A 22399-nucleotide genomic window follows, 5' to 3' on the forward strand; every position below is an offset into this window, starting at 1 on the left:
AGGTTATTCAAATCTTTTGTTGTAGTAGAGAGTCAGTTATAAACCAGCTACTTTTGATACATTTTAATGTTAAAAAATTTTCTTCACACACAAGCAGACAGTCTAATGTTTAGAAGAAAGCTCAACACTATATGCTTGTGTATATTCTTGTAAGCTAAACAGCAGCAATACACCATCCGCCTGTCATGAGCTTTAAACAAGCTGTAACTATTACAGTATGCTTTAACCACTTGATTATATGCCTTCTGATAGTACTCTTATACTGTAACACTAGGTATTATCCAATAACATTGAGGCATCATCAAATTATGAAGATAATGACAGCACTTGATGTTACTGAATGTTGTGTGCTCTTTCAAAATGCAACAGGAAATGTGAAAAAAGGATTCATACACAATAAGTAGATTAGCAGAGCTACAAGTTAGAACATAAGATGATCTTGTTACCAATAATACAAGTGCTGCATATGTATGGCATAATTGCCTTCTCATTTTTTAGGGTCTAATTTTGTTATTGTCATTTATAGGCATGGTTTGTGCATTGTCATCTTACATAATAATATTATGTCTTATAATGTCTGGTTTGATTTCTGTGGAGCATGGTGTGTGCATTGTCATCTTACATAATAATATTATGTCTTATAGTGTCTGATTTGATTTCTGTGGAGCACGGTGTATGCATTGTCATCTTATTCATTGTGTTGTTATTTTTGGCATCTCACTTTGATGTTCACTGACAGTGGTAGCCTTGAGATTGAGTTGGAGTTATAGGACCCTGAAAGAACAGCAAGAGCTACCCACAGCCGAAGGGACACCCTTTAAGATTGACAAATATCATTACCAATATAATACACATCAAGTAGTTAAAATTTTCTAACAGGTTTTTGTGTGCAGTTAACTGTATGTATACAACTACATCCATACCCTGGTCAGTCTCATTCTACTGTAGTTTTCAGGAGCCATTAACTGTTGCAGGTATTCCAGTACACTTTTACCTTTACAATATGTATAGCTTGAAAATGTAGCACAGCAACTAGCTGAGTTAAAAAAAATGTTTATAAACATGAACACTATAATATACATGCACTCTATAATATACCATCTCATTGCTATATATAATTAGGTATAGAGTAGTACTTGTATGTGGCACCATAGAGAGAATTGTATTGTATTGTATTTTTACTGTATACAGAAACCTCCATAAGGAGTATATAGTACAACAACAATTACATTATAATTAATGTTGATGAGTAAACAAAACACCTTAGTTCTCCGTATAGTAATCACATGCACACTGCTCTGTACCATGCAGGCACGAATCAATACTAATATTATGAATCTTTGCAGCCATTTAAAGAATCAAAGCTGAACATGCATATACATATCAAATGCAATGCAGGTGTTTATGAGCATCTGATCACTGTCACCAGCAAATAGATAATATTTCAGTTTGATGCCATTTACATCACATAAGATAGTCTGCTATATACAGTATCAAACATAGGTGTGCCTGTGCTAGTAAGCTGTCTGTATTACAAGTAGTGATGCCTAACAAGTAATGCTGCATTTATACTTTACTGTCCTATCATTACATTGCATGTGAAAAGGCTAGCTAAGGCAGAGAGTCGGCATGCCTTTACACTTATCATTGAGTGCAGGAAAAATTCCAGTCCCCATGTATATGTAGGTAGAATGCAGTCTAGGCAAGTGCCAAAAATGCTACACAGCTGGAATTCAGTATCCCGTCTCAGTACGTAAAGTTATACAATGACCCACTGATATATATATATATATATATATATATAGGTGCCTGTGAGAAGACTAGGTCTATTAATGCTGCATGTACGTCCTATATGGAAGTCAGAATCTATATCGAAGGCAGAAAATCCCCAAACCAGTGGTGGCTGCATTACATTGCTACTAATTTACTTTGCAAGGCTCCATAAGTGCTTGATATATCAGGATTCTCAGAGCGTACATTAGTTATTCGTATATTGCATTTAACTGGCTATAACATTTTTATGATACTTTTCCTTGAATGGAAAGTACATGTCTTGCAGGATGTTTCAAGACAGGTGTGTATCTATATTATGGAGTACTGCAGTTGAATTCTATTCTATTTGGCTTTAAAGATAAGGGCACTATATAGCTATATGTTACTAACTACCTGGATTGGCGTGATTTACATTCCCATGAGACCATTGGCTCACAAACCCCTACTATGAACACATATAGCTGTGCATGTACACAAGAGTGTACAGTATATAGTGTAACATTTCATTTCATTGCAGCTGTGACACACAATATTTTAAGTTTATTGATATATAATACTATTATCATATTTTGTCTGTCAGATTACCATATAGTAGCTACATGTAAGCATGTTAAACATAATCATGATCATGTTTGTAGCTACATGTGGCTATATTTTGCTGCAAAGATGAGATAATAATGTCATATCTCTTCCATTGATTTTGTACTGTCTTCACAAGCCATTCTATGTAAAAACTATATAGTGCATACAGGAAGTACCGTGTGCTTTAAAAGGAATGATTAAGGAAGTAGCTACTTTACTTTAGGAATAATTGTTATAAAATGAAGACATAAAAACAAAGTGAATTAACCAATTAAGCTACGCTGTTTTCTTAAACTATTTGACATGAGGAATATTTCTCTAATACCATGACCAGTGCAAATAAGAAGTTTTTAATTTAAAAGGAAAAACGAAAACATACATAGAAACAAAGTATTTATAGGATTCCAAGTTGTACATCACATCAGTTTAGTGTTACTTTTAAATTAATTGTTATGGCTATAGCTCAGTGGACTGCCCATAATATGAAATATCAAGTCATAACACGTTATCTGGATCCGTGGTGGACCCCATTCTTATATAGTAGTATAGTGGGACTTTATATCCCTCAAATTTCACTCTTCAGACTCAATACAACCTTCCAGGGGTTACTATGATATGTATGTATAGTTCTACCATAGGAGGTTTTGCCTGCATTAGACCCTTTGAACCTTAGGAGTACATATATATGTATTCTAGTATTTTCATTTGACATGACCATTTTGGCTGTTTGCATGCTTGTCTGATATCATCACTAACAGAACTCTTAAACCACTAATATGTATAGTGCCTCTCTTTGTCTCTTTTGATTTCAGCTAAGCTCCCTCTCACCAGCTCAAACGATGTGAGAAGTCAATGTTTAAGTACAGGTTGAGTGCAGAGAAGATCTCAGATCCCTGAAGGTGTTGTGGCTCCTTTGGCACTTGCCTAAATAGACTGCATGTTGCTGGGGATCAAGTCACCACTGGGTCTGGAATTTTTCTGTTGCTGGGGATCAAGTCAATGTTTTAGTTACATGTTTCTGACTCCCTGCATGTATTCACAGAGTTTAAGCCTTATCTAGGTCCCTGGTGGGATAGCATTCACAGAATAATTGCTATATATATAATATATAGCAAAATTTTACACCACAGTTGTTTACACATATTTTCTGTTGCAAATGTACAGTAACACTCTGAGCCAGGCACCACTTTGTACAAATTAACGTTATGTTTACAATTAATGGTCTGATACAATATATAAGGACATGGTTAACAAGGATTCAAAGAATTCTTTATCACTTAAACCTACTTACCATATTTTACACATCCTAAGGCGTGTATCCCCCTATATGTGTTCAAATTGTCAGGATGCAAATAGTATATATCTTGTTGCTTATAAACTTTACTATACTGTTATAAACAAAATCCAATGAATCTATTATTGTTGTACAGTATGATAAATTGATCCTTACATACTATATAACCTGACTGTTGAACTTATGCATATACAAACTTTTCAAGTTCACTATACAAATTCAAGTGCTGTGTTTAAAATGGCCTTGCACCTAAACCTGGCACACAAGTAGCTATATACTTTGTTTAATCTTTGTAACCCTTTACAGGCACCTGCAAAAGGATTTAAACATTAACACACGTCAAAATGCTCTAACCAGTTAAAACATCATTCTTGGTATTCAAGAAAGCCTGGCTATGCTACTAAATGCAAGTCTTTTTGCATTAACTAGCTAGCAGAAGCAACCCATGCAAGTGTCTATGATGCGTGCATTGGAATTTTAAACAGATGTTCAAAAGTGCCTTATACAGCATGAGTGATGAACATTATTACTAAGGACATATGCGTACTTAAATAGTGTAAAAGGCTCCAATTATTTCAGGACTGTAAGTATGCCAGTTTGCCAAAACCTTTTATCTATATGAAGACAAGATGGTTGTGTATAGATCTGTGCTTTAAAATACAGCTTAAGCCTACAACAGACAGACAATCATACAAGTAAACAAAAGCATCAAAGCATCTGAGGTTTCTGTCTGTTGTATTATAGGATCCAAGTGATGTACAACTGCTCACACAATTGGGTTCTGACAGGTGCGTACCATCCTAAATCAGGCACAAACCTGCCAACACATGTTATCAGTTGCCATAATATGATTGGTTTATAGTTCACAGTAAATTAAGGTGTTCTAAGCAGGTTTTCACAATGCATTCTAATCACTGACAGTTAGGGTGTTATCACATTTCAAATGAAATGCTAATACTGTAACATTGTTAAGTTATCTATCCCAGTGGCTATTTGAAGCTTGCTAATGTCTATCTTTTCATGTCCAATATGACATCTGTGTACTTGTCCTCAATGGCTACAAGTAAGTACTGTTGTAAGGATGTAATGACACAATCATAGCATTTTATACGAGCCTGCATGCTAACTATAAATATACATACATGTTGCAATTGCTAATGCAAACAATCACTTTCTTGACTACAATAATATTTTGAATCACAGAGATAGATGTCCAGAAACTATAACATTTGCTTTTATTACACTAATTCAGTACATATGAATCAACTATGTTGCTAACCATTTTGTGCAAGTATGCAAACAACAATATTATTTATGGAGTCTTTTGAAAAATATAATCACAACTTGTTGTGGTATTGTGAATGTGCATAAGTTTGACAGGATACAAATTTAGTGCATCTTTAACTTCAGCTTTGATTCCACTGTCTTCTTAACAGACAAAATAATCTCTACTCGTACATGTAAAGCATGGAAGAAGTGGAAATTATACATGCTCCAAAAGAATATATAATGAATAGCTAATAACAGTGAAATACATACTTGGTAAGTGTTGTGTATTTACTATATCATGTGCTTCTTCATATATATACGACAAACTTACCCTGCTAATTATTTATGCATATAGTAAGTGTGACAGTAATGCTGTCATAGCTGTCCAAAATAAGGCAAACAGCTATATGCAAAATACTTTGTAGTGTTGTATATAGTATCATTTGAAATTATCAGAGTTTGTCACACTTATAATCATGCTGTGAAGCTCTAGGTAACTTTCTGTCAGAGTTACGTAAAGTAACTCAGACAGACAATTAGCTAGTATACGCTGGCTGAATTGCTGACCGATATCACAAAAAATGTAACTAAAGCTTCCCACAGTAACTAAGTCTTCACTTGGGGTGGAGACATATTTTTAAAGCCTCTAATCCAGCAGTGATTTAATTGTACTGCTACTTTCTTAGTCTTTTGGCTTCATTTTGCTCTATATAGTCAACAAAACACACAAGATTAACGGATCAGTAATCAACTTTAAAGGCATTCCCTTTGTGAAAACATACAAGTGTACTTTACGGTTTGCACACAGGATGCAATTACAGCAAAACTGAAATACTAGTGCTTATAAGGCTACCAACTTAGAGTTTTTATGCTTTTTTACTTTTTACAATCTGTAGTATAGAAAAAGCACGTTAGAATATGTATAGCGAGGTATATAGATAAGTAATTGTGAAGTATATAGCTATGTACGTATGGAAGACTTTGTTAATGCCTATATACATACTTTGAGCCTAGTTTCTATTATTATAGCTTCAGGTATTAAGAAGCATCTTTCAATGTATGTGCATATGTTTTGAGACTCCTATATAGCTGACACAGTGTATGTAGAATAATTTTCCTGTATACTGTATATGGAAATACTTTGTATATATATAGTAACTACGCAAACTAAACTATACCATATAGTAGCAATGTACATAATTATGTTTGTTTGCTACTACAGTTACTGTGTCTTCTTTAAGATGTGTCACCTTGAAACCCACAAAAATTGTGTTTTAGTTTCTGTAGCACATTAACCATTGTAGAAAGTTTCTGATTAGCCTAGACAGTAACTAATTACCTGTATACTGTGTGAATCTACTCTGGCATAGCCAGACCTTTGTGAATGAGCTCTGTGAGGGTCTGGCTATGCCAGACTAGTGTGAATCATACACATGTACCACCACCCAACCCCACCCATCACAAATACATTGCACATGCACACATAAGCACAGCAAAGACTATGGCAGCTGTGATTGCTGCCCATTAAACCAGCACTGGGATACCTGTGCACCACTCAGGCAGTTGGGCCTTGTGCAGGAAATCCTCATGGGGCAGGGCTAGTAATCTGTAGGAGGTCTCACGGAGAGAGGTCGTGGAACCTGAAGTTCCACAATGACCCCAACACTGTTAAATGAGACAAGCACAGTTGGCATTTGCTTCCCCAGTAAACACCAGATACTGTTGATGGGTAGGCTGCTTCCCCAAGTGACACCAGACTACCAGGTCCCCAATATACAGCTAGGTAGACTGGAACAATGTGAATAAAGTTTTTTGCTCAAGGAAACAACACCAACGACACCAAATTGGCATAACCGGGCATTGAACCTGGAACCTTTCGATTACCAGTATCACACACACACACACACACACACACACACACACACACACACACACACACACACACACACACACACACACACACACACACACACACACACACACACACACACACACACACACACACACACACACACACACACACACACACACACACACACACACACACACACACACACACACACACACACACACACACACACACACACACACACACACACACACACACACACACACACACACGCATGCACACACACACAGCACACACACACGTACATACTATATACACACACACACTCACCACACATACTACACACACATACACTACACACACACACACACACACACACACACGCACACACACCATACACACATTTTCACAGAGCGACTCAACTTGAGTATTCCTTTAAATTCCTAAGTATTCAAGTTGGTTACTACTGTATACGGCAGTCACATTGTTAGTTGTAATGCATACACCAACAATATAAGTGATGCATCCATATAGCACAAATCGGCTTCTATTTGTAACTGAACCTGACACAATACTGTGCATAGTACAGGAGTAATAAGAAATTCTAGTGAATTATTACTTCAATCTAAACAATTAGCAATCAGTAAATATCCTGCAACATCCCCTTAAATGCACTATTGCCAGGAGCACTTTGTACTAGTATAGCTAACCAACTGTATTGATAATAATTATCCCAGACAAAAACAACTCAATTGTGAAAGAGTGCAGTCTTCAAAAAACAAGTTGTAAAAAGTTGTGTGAAGGCAACATGGCTGAAAACGTTTTACGCCATCAATTTTGATTGTCATATCATAATCATCACCACCTTTGAGCCCAAGGCTGCACCTTTACACTGAACCATATTCTCTTTGCATTTAATACTCATTGGTTGCAATAATTACTGTATATTGATATCAATGCTACTATACATAGCTGACATGGCATTAAAACTTATTTTGGCTCCAGGCTTTCTTGGGTTGTTTTGTAAATTGGTTACATAGTTATATGCACACAGATGTGTAAAAATATATATAGTTTAAAGAAATACTCATGTCCCCATGTATAATTACACACTGTAGTATATTTGGAAAACATTTAGCTAACTAGTCTGTTGTGTGTGAGACTCTACTCTTCTTCCATCACAGAGTGACTTCATCTTTTGTATTATCCACTTAACATCTTGAGTGTGAATAGCAAACAGGAGATTCACCCATGTGATCAGTGACATTAAAAGGATAGAAAGAGTGCCAAGTTTGGCATTGGAATAATTTTCAAACCTCTGTCTGAACTCTTCACATGTAGGATCATCACCACCCAGATGACAATTGAAATAGTTGATTAGTTCTTCCAGAAAGAGATTAATATTTTCAGTACCAATTGTAAAACTTATTTGTGCCATCACTCCAGCAATAATAAAGTAGCTAAGTAATAGAAGCATCTTCACTTCTGGAATACCAAAGCTTATGCTACATTGTCCATTCTCCATCTTGATTAAACCATAGCTCTAAAAGAAAAAAGTTCTAAAGGACAAATGCATGGCTGGAAAGTACCAGCTTGTCATTTCAGTTAATTACAGTCCCGGAACCTTATATAACCTTTGACATTAAAGTTCCAGTTTTGGAACCAAAATTTAGAAGTACAATGTACCTGCTATGCTATGCTGCATAGCAAATTTTGTTCCAGTTTTGCAAACTCTGTTCCAATTCTGTAACTGTAACCTTTAGAATTACATTAGGTTCTATTTCTATAATAATGCTTAATTACAGCTAAAATAAAAGTCTTGGCTTGATTGTTTCATGTATCTGCAAGCTATTAGGAAAATAACTATTACAAAATTATTTTAAACTGCATGCAAAGCTTTGACCTTTGACACTTTGATTATGAAGGATGACTTAAAGTTAGTGTCTTCCCTGATTGTTGGAGGACAAATAATGTACATGGAAATGGGTGAGCATTAACCAGGATGGGTCACAAATTATTATTTATTATTATTATTATTTATTACTAGGACTGCGTCACATACAACCAAGTACATATACCAACGTGACAGCCCCCCGGTGAGGCTATTAGGTGGTGAAGACACGATCCCCAAATCATCTCAATATGTCACAGTAGTGACAGATACAACACAATAGACCTTATTCACTGAATTAATTTCATAGCGCTTATAACTCGTTGCGAAGGAGTTGTCCGCCAATATTTGCCATTTGCAGTACCAAAGCCATAGTAACATCACAATTTTCCGCCAAATTCGCAATTTGCAGTACCATAACTATGGTAAAATGATAGCAACCGTTGTGCTTGCCCAGTTTTAGAACTCAAAATGGTGTCCGAAAAGCCATCACCATGGTAAATAGGGACCCTTGTATGGCTTCACAAGACATCAGAGGGCGCTTACTGTTCTAAATGAATAAGGTCTATAGTGGCATCGTAACTAAAGGCCACCAGTAGCTAAGTGCCAATACATCATTGGTGTGGTAATGGCACAGTGATGTGTACACAGTATATGTATACAAAACATACAGGAGAGAACTATACATTATTCATAGTATTGTATGCAGCAATACATTATAGGCAACATCACCAGATAAAAATTATTAGCCAATATACAGCACAGTATATCAACATCAACTAGAGCTACATAGGGTTCATCAGTGGTGTAGCAATGGCACAGTGATGGGTGACACACCGGCTATAATTATGCATACACAACTTGCAGAAGATAGCTATACAATACTGTAGGAGTATGCAAGCCAGATGAACCAGATAAAGGAAGACAGCCAAGCCAGCCAGAGCCTATAGTAGTATGTCAGACAATTCAATGTATTTTAATGTCATTCAGCTACAGTATGAAAATGTACTGTTTGTTCAATTAGAATTTTAACTGATTCTACAAAAACCTGTTAATTTTAGCAACTTTTATATGCTCACCTGTATAGCACGTATATCATATAGGGGGTGGGTGGGTGGGAGGGTGCAAAGGGGAGGGGTGGTGGGCTGCCCACGCACAAGAAGTGGTTGACAGTGAAAAAACAGTCTATAAGTATCATACAACTGTTTAAATATATACGTTCTTTGATATTGTATATGCATTAGTTTGCCAGTGATAGTTATAAACGGCAAACAGAATGTAATGAATTGCCTGCCCACGCCCAATTTGCGCCTTTGTTAAAATGGCCTTGCTCAAAGACGATTAAATGCCTATGACATAGTTTTCTGTATAAATACTTTGGTTTGTTTATCATGCTGTAATATTGTGCTGCTGTGTTATGCTATAATAATATTAATGCTTATATTATTTAATGATGTTTGTTTCTATTACTTTAGTGCATGGTGGGAGGTGAAAGCGTCCATGATGACGATTGGGCGAACAAGATGTAAATCAACAACTGTACAGGTAGTTACTAGTTAGCAATCTCACTAAATGCTTTTAAAAATACATAAAGATTGGGAGTCTCGTACACACCATTTGGGTGCTTTGCGTGGGCATTGACAACCCCTTTGGTACACCATTTCGGTGTTTTGCATGGGCGTTGGCTACCCCTCGGGAAAAATAAAATAATGAAAGACTATACAGAAGCTGATCTGTACAGAAGATGAGCCCTGCACAGCTACGTGGGCTTCTTTTTACAAAGCATACATGATCGATCATTGTCTACTTTGTTAAACTCACTTTCTCCATTATTTTTACATGATTTTGGATTTAGGATTTGGTTTCTAATATATTTGTGTATTTCTGATTGGATTCCTCACATAGCATACAAGAGTCCCAAGGCATTGGCTACCCCTCGCTTTTTACCAAAAGCCAGTTCATCTCTAGTTGACAAAGATAGTCTGACCATCTAATTATGATATTACAATCTAAATTAAATTCTTGATCACAGATACACATTTCCCTTGTTGCTATATGTGGCGCACCACAAAGTTAACCAATGTAAACAACTATTACCATACCTTGTAGTGTTTTATTTTTATGTGAATATGTAGTGTAGTGTAGTGTGTGTGTGTGTGTGTGTGTGTGTGTGTGTGTGTGTGTGTGTGTGTGTGTGTGTGTGTGTAGTGTGTGTGTAGTGTGTGTGTGTGTAGTGTGTGTGTGTGTAGTGTGTGTGTAGTGTGTGTGTGTGCAGTGTGTGTGTGTGTGTAGTGTGTGTGTGTGTAGTGTGTGTGTGTGTAGTGTGTGTGTGTGTGTGTAGTGTGTGTGTGTGTGTGTGTGTGTGTGTGTGTGTGTGTGTGTGTGTGTGTGTGTGGTGTGTATGTGTGTAGTGTGTGTGTGTAGTGTGTGTGTGTGTGTGTGTAGTGTGTGTGTGTAGTGTGTGTGTGTGTGTGTGTGTATGTGTGTGTGTGTGTGTAGTGTGTGTGTGTGTAGTGTGTGTGTGTGTGTGTGTGTGTGTGTGTGTGTGTGGTGTGTGTGTGTGTATGTGTGTGTGTAGTGTGTGTGTGTGTAGTGTGTGTGTGTGTGTGTGTGTGTAGTGTGTGTGTGTGTGTGGTGTGTATGTGTGTAGTGTGTGTGTGTGTAGTGTGTGTGTGTGTGTGTGTGTGTGTGTGTGTGTGGTGTGTGTGTGTGTATGTGTGTGTGTAGTGTGTGTGTGTGTAGTGTGTGTGTGTGTGTGTGTGTAGTGTGTGTGTGTGTGTGTGTGTGTGTAGTGTGTGTGTGTGTGTGTGTGTAGTGTGTGTGTGGTGTGTGTGTGTGTGTGTGTGTGTGTGTGTGGTGTGTGTGTATGTGTGTGTGTAGTGTGTGTGTGTGTGTGTGTGTGTGTGTGTGTGTAGTGTGTGTGTGTGTGTGTGTAGTGTGTGTGTGTGTATGTGTGTGTGTAGTGTGTGTGTATGTAGTGTGTGTGTGTGTGTGTGTAGTGTGTGTGTGTGTGTGTGTAGTGTGTGTGTGTGTATGTGTGTGTGTGTAGTGTGTGTGTGTGTAGTGTGTGTGTGTGTGTGTGTGTGTGTGTGTAGTGTGTGTGTGTGTGTGTGTGTGTGTGTGTGTGTGTGTGTGTGTGTGTGTGTGTGTGTGTGTGTGTGTGTGGTGTGTGTGTGTATGTGTGTGTGTAGTGCGTGTGTGTGTGTAGTGCGTGTGTGTGTAGTGTGTGTGTGTGTGTGTGTGTGTGGTGTGTGTGTGTAGTGTGTGTGTAGTGTGTGTGTAGTGTGTGTGTAGTGTGTGTGTGTGTGTAGTGTGTGTGTAGTGTGTGTGTGTGTGTGTAGTGTGTAGTGTGTGTGTGTGTGTGTAGTGTGTGTGTAGTGTGTGTGTGTGTGTGTGTGTGTGTGTGTGTGTGTGTAGTGTGTGCGTTATAAAGATTTTTTTAAATTCACCAATTTAAATGTGACTGTTTTTTCCACAGGTTTATATGTTGGAGAACTTATGGTTCTATGCTGGCATGGAGTCTAACACAAGCCTATGTGAGGCAACAATAATGCATAGTAGCTGTGTCACACTCTACTAATGTTCTCATGATCACCAAGATCTAAGGCCATAAAGCCATAGGCCGCTTTATGCAATAACCCTGCACAGAGTAAATAATGGCTTACCATGCGGTAGCTTAAGAAGGATGCGGGCGGTGGATGAGAAACTAATAATCACCGAATAGGGGCCTTAATGTTTTCTTGTATTGTTTATTTCCATGAATGAATCCACTGGCAGCTGGCATGGAAACTTGAGATGTTACAAACATAAAAACTTACTTGTAATCTTCTTCTTTACATGTAAAGTGGCCTCTAGCTCTCCTGCACAGGCATCGCTAATCTTCTCCTTCGCGCAATCTGTAAACAATTAAGCAAGGGTGTTCCACTTCAAGAGCAGAGGTTTCATTTGAACAAACAAGAATTTAGAGATGCACTGTGTCTGAGGTATGGCTGGCAACTAGCAAATATTCCAAGTCACTGTGTTTGTGGAACTTCATTTAGTGTTGATCATGCCATGATTTGTCGACATGGTGGCTTGACTTTCATCCGCCATAATGAACTTCGAGACTTGACAGCAGAATGGTTACAAGAAGTGTGTCATGATGTTACTGTTGAACCTCCATTACTGCCACTTAATGGGGAACTAATTACACCATCTTCAGCTAACTGCAGTAATACCGCAAGAGCTGACATCCCGGCATGCAAGGGGCTTCTGGGGCAGATGACAAGGTGCATTGTTTGACGTCAGGGTTTTCCATCCCAACGCACCAAGTTATCGTCAGACCCGGGTTGCTTCCCTTTTTCGTTGACATGAGCTCGAGAAGAAGCGAGAATATGGGGATCGTATACGCAGTGTTGACTGTGGATCTTTCACCCCGCTAGTTTTTTCAACTTTTGGTGGTTTGGGCAAGGAGGCTACTGTTTTCTACAACCGTTTGGCAGATCTTTTATCACAGAAGCACAATACGTGTTACAACCAGACACTCTCCTGGATGCGCTGTGCTTTATCATTTTCCCTATTACGTTCCGCTGTACTGGCCATCCGTGGGAGCAGAAAGCTGCAGTCAACCGAGCTCCCCAATGTTTCCACTGAGCTGCGCCTAGTGGAGAGCCGTATTCTTACTGATTAGAACAATTGTTTTTATGTGTTGTTAAAACGTGTTCATTAATAATGAATGAAAAAAAATTAAGCAAGGGTGTGGTACTGGGCGTTATATAGAATTACACGTATGGTCAAGTCATCAGCACGAACAGGAGCGATGATTATACGTTTGTGCCTTCATTCACAGGCGAATCTATCCCTGGTTAGTTCATGTCTTTAGACCTCGTAGTTTTCGAGAACATTAGCTATTTATTTATTATTTATTTATTATCTATGATGTAATTTTAACTGCATTTCGTATTATCTTTACTACTTGGTTGTATAATTAGCGCTTACAGTGACCAGCACTGAAGGACTGATAGCAACATGTGCCGCAGCCTTAACATGTGCCGCAGCCTTAACATGTGGCGCAGCCTTAACATGTGCCGCAGCCTTAGGATTACCTAACCTAATTTCAAGGACTTAAATGTATGCGTGACAAAAGAGAGCACTGATGGGGGGGTATCAAAGACCACCTGGATAGCTGAAAAAATTTTGCCTCTGTGCAAATTCCACCCCTAGGTCTAAGAAACTACATTCAAAATTTCTATATAAATACATTTCATAGATATGAATAGGTAGAAAATAATTATAAACAAAAATTGATGCATATTTGATAGGGGAGGATATGCACCCACATGATGGGAGTCTCCGGGGGGACTTGAACTCCATCCGATTCTATAAGTAGCCTCCAACTCAAGGTTAGTGATGGTGCAGGTTTCATTAGGATTGGTAGGATGGCCTTAGAAATCCCTGTGGCTTCAAATTAAAGTCAGGAACCCCCAGGCATGCTTACCCTTTTCTGTCCACCTTGCATTGCGGAACCTGCCTAGTGCCTATCCTATTGTGCCTACTTGATCATTGACTACTCGTTAGCTGTCAGTACATAAGTAATAACATTACAAGCACATATGTGATTATCTCCCAACATTAACTTTGTTCAACCAGTTAAATTCCATTAAACACTAAAGCACCCAGTTTGCAACCATTGCTTCCATTTTGTCCACTATATTGTTGGATTGCTTTGTTCTATCAAATGTTGACCAGTTGCTGTTTTTATCAGCACACAATGTAAAGAGCATCATAACTGCTAGCATACTGTATAGTAGGGATCATAAATGTTCACTAAATCAAGACACACGGTAGTGTGTCGTGCGGCCCAAGAAGCCGGCGCGTAACACCCGTGAGTATATTGACAGGAAGAAAGAAAACGCAATTTTCGCACCTCCGTAGCTCTGTGCTGCCTTGATGAAACAAGACGATTTTTGCTGTGGACACTCCCTCCACCTTCAGCACTCCACATTCCAAATTTGAGCGAAATCGCTTCAAGCGTTTCCGAGATATGCGACTTCAAAAATTGGCTTAGTTTCTTCGTTTTTTTTTTTCTTCTTATTTTTCTTCCTCTTTTCGCACACTTACAAAAACTGCTATAAAACGCGAACGCCATATCCGATCGCCTTGAAATTTGGCACACAGAAGGAAGATATAAAGGCGCATCTCGGTACCAACTTTGGCTGGAATACGATAAACAGGCAAAGAGTTATGAGCGATTATTCACGAAAAATAACACCAATATGTTGTCACGCCTACAGGGTAAACCACGTATGGGAAGAAGCTGAAAATCGGTGGGTGAATAGGTTAACTATTGAACCTCAAACCTTTTGTGGTTTGAAAGAAATCGAGCTAAAAACCAGGAAGATACAACGAAAAAACCAACAGTGTGTAACAATTACGCAATCGAGATTAGCTAATAAAAAACGACTGCTTGCCACGCCTACCAGGTAAACCGCTTGGGGTAATGCTTTGAAAATCGCTGTACAGATGGAGTTATCATCTTAGAAAGGCTCTTCAATGGTGTAGAAGAATCAGACTTAAAGCCACGGAGTTATAACACGAAATCCAACTTGGTGTAGCAAGTGCAAGATCGAGATACTCTAATAAAGCAGTCATCCTAATAGAGCAGTCATCCTAATAGAGCAGTCATCCTAATAGAGCAGTCACCCGAAGAGAATTCAAGAGATCAGTTAGAAACAAGTAACCTGTATAGAGGTCAGCTACAAACAAGTCACCCTGTAGAGAGATCAGCCACAAACAATTCACCCTGTAGAGAGATCAGCTAGAAGAAGTTACCTTGTAGGGAATTCATGCAACTATAGAAAGAGATAATTCAGCTAGAAGAAATCACCTTGTAGAGTTCAGCTACAAAGAAACCACAATGTAGAGAGTTCAGCTACAAACAAATCGCCCTGTAGAGAGATCAGCTAGAAGAAGTTACCTTGTAGAGAGTTCAGCTACAAAGAAACCATCATGTGGAGAGTTCAGCTGCAAAGAAATCACCTGTAGAGAGTTCAGCTACAAACAAATCTCCGTGTAGAGAGATCAGCTAGGAGAAGTTTCCTTGTAGAGAGTTCAGTTACAAAGAAACCACCGTGTAGAGAATTCGTTTACAAACTAGTGACCTTGTAGAGACATCAGCTAGAAGAAGTTACCTTGTAAAGAGTTCAGCTACAAAGAAACCATTCTGTAAAGAGCTCAGCTGCAAAAAAATCACCTTTACAGAATTCCACTACAAACAAATCACCCTATAGAAAGATCAGCTAGAAGAAGTTACCTCGTAGAGAGTTCAGTTACAAAGAAACCACCATGTAGAGAATTCATTTACAAACTAGTGACCCTGTAGAGACATCAGCTAGAAGAAGTTACCTTGTAAAGAGTTCAGCTACATAGAAACCATTCTGTAAAGAGCTCAGCTGCAAACAAATCACCTGTACAGAATTCAGCTACAAACAAATCACCCTGTAGAGAGATCAGCTAGAAGAAGTTACCTTGTTGATAGTTCAGCTACAAACAAATCACCCTGTAGAGAGATCAGCTAGAAGAAGTTACCTTGTAGAGAGTTCAGCTACAAAGAAACCATCATGTGGAGAGTTCAGCTGCAAACAAATCTCCCTGTAGAGAGATCAGCTAGAAGAAGTTACCTAGTAGAGAGTTCAGTTACAAAGAAACTACCATGTAGAAAGTTCAGCTACAAACTAGTGACCTTGTGGAGACATCAGCTAGAAGAAGCTACCTTGTAGAGAGTTCATCTACAAAGAAACCATTCTGTAAAGAGCTCAGCTGCAAACAAATCACCTGTACAGAATTCAGCTACAAACAAATCACCCTGTAGAGAGATCAGCTAGAAGAAGTTACCTTGTAGAGAGTTCAGCTACAAATTTAAAGAAACCATCATGTGGAGAGTTCAGCTGCAAACAAATCACCTGTAGAGAGTTCAGCTACAAAGAAACCACCATGTAGGGAGTTCAGCTAGAAGAAATTACCTTGTAGAGAGTTCAGCTACAAAGAAACCATCATGAAGAGAGTTCAGCTGCAAACAAATCTCCCTGTAGAGAGTTCAGTTAGAAGAAGTTACCTTGTAGAGAGTTCAGCTACAAAGAAACCATCATGAAGAGAGTTCAGCTACAAACAAATCACCCTGTAGAGAGATCAGCTAGAAGAAGTCACCTTGTACAGAGTTCAGCTACAAAGAAACCACCATATAGAGAGTACAGATGCAAACAAATCACCCTGTAGAAAAATCAGCTACAAACAAATCACCCTGTAGAAAGATCAGCTAGAAGAAGTCACCTTGTAGAGAGTTCAGCTACAAAGAAACCACCATGTAGGGAGTTCAGCTGGAAGAAGTTACCTTGTAGAGAGTTCAGCTACAAAGAAACCATCATGAAGAGAGCTCAGCTGCAAACAAATCTCCCTGTAGAGAGTTCAGTTAGAAGAAGTTACCTTGTAGAGAGTTCAGCTACAAAGAAACCATTCTGTAAAGAGCTCAGCTGCAAACAAATCACCTGTATAGAACAAACAAATCACCCTGTAGAGAGTTCAGCTACAGTAAAAAGAAACCACCATGTAGAGAGTTCAGCTGCAAAGAAATCACCCTGTAGAAAATTCTGCCACAAACAAATTGCCCTGTAGAAAGATCGGTTAGAAGAAGTTATCTTGTAGAGAGTTCAGCTACAAAGAAACCACCATGTAGAGAGTTCAGCTAGAAGAAATTACCTTGTAGAGATTTCAGCTACAAAGAAACCATCATCTAGATAGTTCAGCTGCAAACAAATCACCTGTAGAGAGTTCAGCTACAAACAAATCTCCCTGTAGAGAGATCAGTTAGAAGAAGTTACCTTGTAGAGAGTTCAGCTACAAACAAATCACCCTGTAGAGAGATCAGCTAGAAGAAGTTGCCTTGAAGAGTGTTCAATTACACGGAAACCACCATGGACAGTTCTGTAATAAATATATGTATTATATATATAATTTGTACATTTACTGATAAAATCAGAAATATTTAAGGTACATCTGCTTCATCTTTTCTTCTTCCTGTGGTAAAGAAAAAAAGATACGTTAAAAAAGTCCCAAAGCAGGCCATAGGCCGGCTTTGGGGTATACAAATACAAAAAGAAGTGAAATCTAATCCAAAACAGCCAAGCTGTAAAAAAAGTGTGCGGCCCTCAAAAAGGCTATGGTGAAAAAAGATGTGAAATCCAAGGTGGCGGCCAAGAAATGGCTGTGATGGTAGGTTAATGGTAAAAATTTTAATAACAACAATTCAGGTGAATTTTGTGCCAATTGACCAAGTGGCACCAAAATTCACCTGAATTGTTGTTATTAAAATTTTTACCATTAACCTACCATCACAGCCATTTCTTGGCCGCCACCTTGGATTTCACATCTTTTTTCACCATAGCCTTTTTGAGGGCCGCACACTTTTTTTTACAGCTTGGCTGTTTTGGATTAGATATATATATCACTCCAAAATCAACCTCACTTTATCATTTATGACAGTTTGGAAGTATTGGTTAGGTATAATCAAACCTATAAGGTGCCTCCAGAGCAACTCCAAACAATATATCCCAACAATTTTTATAAAATAAATTACTGACTGACTGACTAGCTACTTAACTGATTCCTTCAGCCAAGCATAGCTAGACTATGGTTAAGTTATGCTTACCTTTGTCCTCCTTGCATCTTTTCTCTACTACTGCGTAGACGTTCCAATGATACGTTTGGTATACAAAGTGTGAGGAAGATAACATCTAGAGTCTTACTACTAAACTGTTGAGGTCAGTCAGTTTTGTTTAGGTAAACAATAGTTTGTCTCTGATTTATGTGTGTGAAAAACAACACAAAATAACACTTAACGTGCAATACTATTCTAACAAAATATATACTACTAGCACTTTTCAGTTGTTGCTCTTATTGGATTCATAAATTGACACTTTGTATCAATTTATGAATCCCAAAAATGGATAATTTTGGGATTCAATTAATGTAATTTATAAGTCTCTACCAGATAGTTAGAAGTTAATAAACAAAAAACATAATAATCCGAATATGGTTATTAGGATTGTCTAAGGGCATGCCAGCAGACGCGGTTAAACGTCGAATTCAAGTGTTTTCAGTATAAGCGAAAAGAGTACAGGGGTGAGAAAGCTGTAATATAGTTTGGAATGCTTAGTAGGGATAAAATCCAGTAATAAAAGAGGGCCAGCCAAAGGCGAAGGCAAATTATATGAAAGTTTTGACACTTAAGTACGAAGGGTTGGGGAATGAACGGGATTAGATACCCCGGTAGTCAATCTGTAAATAAAGGTCACTATATTATAGAAACTTTTAAAAAGAAAACTATATGTGAATCTGCTAAAAATAAGTGCTATCATATAAGGAGAAAGTTTTGATGGGCAAAATGTTTGTGGTAGATGGCAATCAAACATATTCACAGTCAAACTTTTGTGGCAGCACTAGAGCAAAGTACTGAAATGCCTGCTGAAAAAGCTCTAATCTGTTTACATAAACTAAGCACTGCCGTGTGCAAGAGTTAGCTGTACACCGATTACACTGCCATACACATTGTAACCAGAGAACCTAGTCTCAGGCCCAGGTATCAACAATAGTAAGGTATACTCTAATAGAACAGTCACCCCAAATATAGCAGCCAGGCAAATGTGAGCAATAGTATACGGAAGCGGTTAATCAGGGAAGAGCTTCAGTACACCAGGAAGAAACTTCTTGGAATACCAAAGCAGCACCACTATCATAAACAGATAGCTAGCATTTGTAGGCAAATCGTGAAAACTGCAAACATTGCACCATTTCTGTTATATGGTATTTTGTATAAAGAGACATAACTATGGTGCGAATAAATTTGTCCAAATATATGTACATCAAGAGTAGTTTTATCATAAAGATTGTCATTTAACAAAACACATTATCTAATGATAGCAAACATAATTCTGATATACCATACCTTATGTGCAGTATAAAGAGTCAAAAATATTAAACAGACTCCAGTAGCCATCAGGATAGAAACTGGAAGTATATATGTGAAAAACACCAGTTTTCCTGATGGTAGAGCAAAGACTGCAGGAAAATTTGTTGTATTATATCCTGATAGTGACACAATCAGTGTTGGAGCCAGACTACAGAATATTATGCTTCCAGTTACTTCTATAGTATGACATCTGATTTTCCACTTCTTTTCATTAAGAAATCTTGCCCAAAATGGAAACATCACTCCCAAAAACAAGTGTAACACATGAAGAAACCATGTGACAACTATAAATACTAAGCAAAATTGAAAGACAAATCCTAGAGCAAAGACAGAAATTAACAACGTAACAAATATTGACTGAAAAAGTAAGAGTATATATAGCTATGTGAATGGATATTTGAGCTATTGTAGAACAAGTATATGAATTTTAAGTTTGCTTGGGAATCATAGGGAAACAAGGTAGGTTGTCTACACCTGCAGATATACTAGTGAACATTAATCCCTACTTCAGTATATATATACCATGACTGAATTAGGGATTAAATACTTTTAACACTAGTGAACCTGCACATACCACATCAAAAGAAAGAAAAAAATGGATGGCACTAGAGTTATTGCTTTGTTTGAACATGTGGCCCAGCTATCAATTTCTTACTCAAAGGTGAAGTGGCCATTATGCTTCACTTTCAGCTATGTTTGCACAGTGCTACAAACAAAGAACAGTAGTGGAGATGCCTCTGCAATCAATCCAGTTGCCACAGACAATTTGCGTGCCCAACTATTAATTACTGACTTGAAAGTGAAGTGGCCATTACGCTTTGCTTTCACCTACTTTCAGCCCTTTATACACAGTATTACAAATGAAGAACAGTGTTAGAAGCACCTCTGCAATCATTCCAGTCACCACAGAGAATAAGGACAATTCCCATTTACTAACGTAACAGGGAATTCAGTTCCATTTGAAAACAAGCATTTTGTAATTGCATGATGATGTAATCATGTTGTGTTAAACTTGTTGATGTCATCTTGCAAAGGGCACAATTTTCAAATGGACTTATAATTCACAGTAGGAAAGCCATGCATCACACTACCATGAATCGACACCTTGGGTTGTCAGCAAAAAGAAATGGGACAAAAAGGAGGACAAAGGCAAGTCCATGATGCGTACATTGTACAACAGCAATATGCTAAAAGACATGTCTCAGGATGAAGCGATGTCAAACAGTGAAAAATCAAGCCCGTATGTAACCTTTGCCATTATCAAGTTACACTTGTATGAAGGCATCAGGCAGGCAGTTAGTCAGTCAGTAGAAAGTTCCATTTAATACATTTTTAAAAAATTCCGTAGCAATCTAATTGAATTTATTGGAAGCATTTAGGGTGGTATACTAAGGCACTTTTCCATGATCCCTAATATACAGTACTACTGTACTGTATGATACAACCACACCAATCATATTGGTGTAGGGAGGTTGGATTTTTAGGAAGAAAAAATTAGAAGGAATTTTACAAGCTAGTAGCGATCATTATACAGTACATAGTACTGCATAGTATATAGGGACCACAAAGGTTGGCCATGAAAAAACATCACCCACGAACCTGCCTCGATTTTCCCTGACAACAATGAGGCAGTATTGGTTAGGTAAAATTAAGCCCAAACAAGCTTTCAGATCAACCTGAAACACTTTCAAATAGTTTTAAATAATTATTAAACGGAATTTTCTAGTGACTGACTGACTGACTGATGCCTTCAGACAAGTGTAACTTGAGGCTACAGGCTTGACTTTTTGACTCTCTTAGCCAGACACGTGCATTTTGCAGTATGTGCAGTGCAAGTGGACTTACCAGTGTTCTCTCATTTATCTTGGTTGACAGCGAAATGTGTCGATTTGGTGGTAGCATCCCTTTGTAATGGAAATTGTCCATATTTTCATAGTGGTTACTTTGATTGCAGCGGTACTTTTTGAACAGTTCTTGATTCATAATGCTGTGTAATGGGTCGAACGTAGCTGACAACAAAGCGTAATGGATACTTCACTTTTCAGATGATAATTGATAGCTGGGATGTGGCACCATTTCTTTCTTTTAATGCGGTATATGTGGGTTCGCCAGCCATAATAATTTTATTTTGCAAAAAAGTAAACAAATAACTGTGATTTAATATCATGCACTACTCCAACTTGTTTCATACTTTTTATCTAGCTGAAAATTCCAATTTTTTTGTGTACTTGGTACTATAAACAGTGCTTAGTTTTGCATGTTTTCAACTGTGTTCTTCCCTTTACACCATAGATCATTACACGGAGCTAGACTACAACTACTAATCCACCTACTTTGGCTACATTAGGAGTAGTGTGAAAATAGAAAATTAATGATATTCATTTTATTCTTTAATACACAAAGCGGAAAGCAGTTAGCTAATATGCTACTAAATCAACACCTTGCACTGTCAGTGAAAAGAAATGGACAACAGTAAAAGTCAATGATGCATGCATTTTTTCTAGATAATCATCTACTTAAATAGTTGCATAATTAAGAAAAGCAAGAGGATAATAATGTCCAAGTAGCCCTAGATAATGGAAGGAAAAGATAGACAGCACCTCACCAGCAGCACAGTATACACCCACTTGTTGGAAAGAAGGTAGGCAAGGTGCTTACAAAACACAGTTGCTTTATCCATTATTCTCCAGTAACTGAGAAAATTAATGGAGTAAATAAACCGTTCATGTGTATTGGTCT

The sequence above is a fragment of the Dysidea avara genome, chromosome 13, assembly GCF_963678975.1.
Source record: "Dysidea avara chromosome 13, odDysAvar1.4, whole genome shotgun sequence".
NCBI lineage: Eukaryota > Metazoa > Porifera > Demospongiae > Dictyoceratida > Dysideidae > Dysidea > Dysidea avara.